The sequence below is a fragment of the Tupaia chinensis genome, unplaced genomic scaffold, assembly GCF_000334495.1.
Source record: "Tupaia chinensis unplaced genomic scaffold, TupChi_1.0 Scaffold144822_1, whole genome shotgun sequence".
Lineage (NCBI taxonomy): Eukaryota > Metazoa > Chordata > Mammalia > Scandentia > Tupaiidae > Tupaia > Tupaia belangeri.
The window spans coordinates 24,947-27,962 of record NW_006204683.1 but is presented as its reverse complement, the minus strand read 5'-3'; positions in this window follow the sequence as shown (position 1 = coordinate 27,962).

Below are 3,016 nucleotides of genomic sequence, written 5' to 3'. Positions count from 1 at the left end.
CCACTGCTTCTCTATCAGTGCACAGGTGAGAATGGTCTTGGAGCCCAGGTCTCAGTTCCCTCCCTGCGTCAGCCCCTCTTTATCTCCTTTGTGTGCCCCTGTTTCCAAGCCACACGCTTGGAAGTCCAACCTCCTTACTTCTCTGGCCTGGAGACTTGAGAAGCGTCACCCTGGCCAGGGCCTCAGCACCCGGCTGTGTCTGTGTGCAGGTTCCCTTCCCAGCACCCACCCCTGTCACAAACCCAGACTCAGCTGCCCTCCCTCTCACCCTCTCCTGGATTTTAGAACCAATTCATAGAAATATAACTACATAAAGACAAGAGCATTGACTGATTTGGGGTCACAGCTATCTTAAAAAATGAAACATGTCTTTTTAGTATTTAAAATTGTGTTTTGTATATGGGATTAGTGCAAAAGTGTGTGCCATTTTCTAAGAAATAAAATAGCTTCTCTTTTGGTTTTTACCCATGGGCTCCAATTGACTTAGCTAGTAAAAAAGAAATCACATAGCATGATTTTTAATAATCAGTTTGTCTTTTTGGTAGGTATGATCATTCTTAACCCTACCATATTTTGTTGTAGAAATGCATTTTCATTTATATGAAGATAAATTAGGAAAAATAAGACTCTGTATAGACGGCAAATTTAGGGACTTTAATAAAATAAAAAACAGTTTTCTCTCAAGGATGAATTACAGGAACCATTCTATAATATGAATATTTTTTATTTTTATCTATAGTGCACATGCACTCACCAGAGGGAGACAGAAAGAAAGAGAGAGAAAGAAAGAGAGAGAGAAAGAAAGAAAAGGAAAGTTAGAAAGCACTCCCCATGCTGCAATCCCTTCTCCTCCATTCTCTTTTTGGGAATTTGGTCAGGTACGTACACAGGTCTAGTGTGTTTTTCAAGACATGAGGTCCAGGACTCAAATTGCATAACTAGCCATGTGGAATGCAGCCACCATAACCATCCCCCGGAGCTGGCTATTTTGCAATGTTAAGCATATACCACTGGGATAAGACGCAAGCAAAAATGCTTCAAAAATGACACTATGATGTGAGTTTTCACTTGTATAATACACAGAGATGGAACAGCACACAGACTTCACACCGCACTGTCGTTCCATGTTGTAGATAGACTAGAGAATAGAGAGCTGACTCCCATGCCGAGGATGGAGAGGCTGGGGGACACCAAGGATCAGTCTGGCTGGAGCCAGTAGCAGTAGGAACACTTAGGGGGCCACTGAAGTGTTGGGGGAGGCCGAGGGCAACTAGCTTGAAAGTTCAAGATTCCTGGGGGAGGTGAGAGAAAGTGGATGGAGCCTCACACTGTTAGGGAAACTCCAAGTTTTCACGTGAAGATGGCAGGAAAACCCTCGTGTGCTGCACTCAGGGAAGGGGCAAAAGTAAACATTCTGAAATAAAGCCCCGAGGAGATGTAGTTATTTAAAGATAAGATCAGTACATTCTGCTCTGGGGTATGTGTCACCTGAAGACTTCCCTTGGAAGAAATGTTAAAGGGAAATTATTTGGGGAGAAGAAAAATACATAGTTTGGAACTCATATTTACATAAAGAAAGGAAGCACTGTAGAGAAGTTGTAAACGAGAAAATAAAGGCTATCATTATTCTCAGTCTTAACTGATCTAACAAATGTTCAGTTTAACAATATCAGCAAAGCACTGTGTGCTTGGAGCTATGTGTAAATGAAGTGAATGGCGGCACTGTTGTAAGAGGAGGTGGGAGGAATTGGGAATGCCCTGCCGAAGGTCCTGCAGGATGGTGGTGTTGACAGCTATTACATCTAGATCAGACGGAAATGCTTTGCAAACTCTAGACTACACACTGAAAAAATGACAAACAAGCGTAATTGATGTGCTAAGAGAGGAGGGCCATTGGATTGGATTGAGAAGTCAGAAAAAGGAGAGAAAGCAAAACGGCAACAGCAACAAGCCCCCCCAGAGTGAGAAGAATTGTAATGGATGGAAAATAACCCAACCATATCCACAGTCACCATCAATGAAGATGACCATCACAGAGTATGTGAAAGATCCAAAAATATCAATATATGTAAGCTTAACAGGCCCATCAATCAACTGGATTTAACTGACATCATAAAATTCTTTACAGATTCTGACGTTTCTGCCAGAATACACATTCTTCTCAAACTTGTGTGGAACGTTCACAAAGATAGAATATATTATGGGCACAAAATACACTTCAAAATATTTTTGGAAAACAGAAATCAAACAAATATGCTCTAAGACCACCATGGCATTAACAAAACAATAACCGAAAAATCCCAAAATATTTGGAAATTAAACAACATACATCTAAACAACACATGTTTAAAAAGTGGCAAGATAATTAAAAAATATATTTTGAACTAAACAAAAGTGAAAACATAATCTATCAAAATTTAAGATTAGAGAGAGTAGTCTTTAAAGGGAAACTCATATTACTGAATACATATATTGAGATTTTTGGGGGGGAAGATTTTTGCTATAGGGCGCGTGCGCTCACCAGACAGACAGAGAGAGACAGAGAGACAGAAAGCAGGAAATCACCCCCCAGGGGGGATGGCCATGCTGCAATCCCTTCTCCTCCATTCTCCTCTCGGGATCTTGGGCACGCATGCACACACGCCCAGCGTGAGTTTAAGCCACCGGGTCCAGGACGCGAACCGCGGTCGACTACATGGGAGTCCAGCGACATAGCCATTACGCTAACTGCTGGTCCCCATATATCGAGATTTTAATAGAAGAAAAGAAAGATAAAAATAAATAAGCTAAACTTCCAACTTGGAGACTGAAAAAGGGCAATGTAAACCTAAAACAAGCAGAAGAAAAGAAGTTAAAGAAGAAATCAAGGAAATTGTAAGAGAAAAACAGTAGAAAAAAATCACTAAAAGCAAATGCTGTTTTTTTCTTTTTTTTAAAAAATAAATAAATAAAAGTGATAAATGTACAGTTAGGCTAATATTAAAAAAAAAAAGAGGGACCAGCAGTTAGCGTAATG